The sequence below is a fragment of the Trypanosoma equiperdum genome (assembly GCF_001457755.1).
Source record: "Trypanosoma equiperdum strain OVI genome assembly, contig: ctg_803, whole genome shotgun sequence".
Classification (NCBI taxonomy): domain Eukaryota; phylum Euglenozoa; class Kinetoplastea; order Trypanosomatida; family Trypanosomatidae; genus Trypanosoma; species Trypanosoma equiperdum.
The window spans coordinates 7954-8332 of record NW_027124758.1 but is presented as its reverse complement, the minus strand read 5'-3'; positions in this window follow the sequence as shown (position 1 = coordinate 8332).

Below are 379 nucleotides of genomic sequence, written 5' to 3'. Positions count from 1 at the left end.
CAGACAAAGACCAACATCGAAGTTGATGAGTAGAGTTTGTCTCCTCTACTCTTTGGTTGTTGCTTTCTTGATGTCTGACGTCTTCAAGAGATGTGGTCTCTGTGTTGGTCCGTGCTATTGCTGCATTAGGGGTATGAGTTCGTTGGTGGGAGTTTAATGTGCATCATGCTTTGCCAATTAGCACGGTAACAGTTTTATTTCTTTTCGTCATTTCTTCTTTTTACCTCTTTTTTTCTGAAATTCATTTCTGCCCCGGTGGAGGAGTGAGGGACAAAAAGTGGTTTATATACACCAAACCGTGTAGCCATGCCACGGGCAGTTTCAGTTCCTCCTTGAAATGATTATGTGCTTGCTTTCCTTGTTCCTCTCACACATGTGT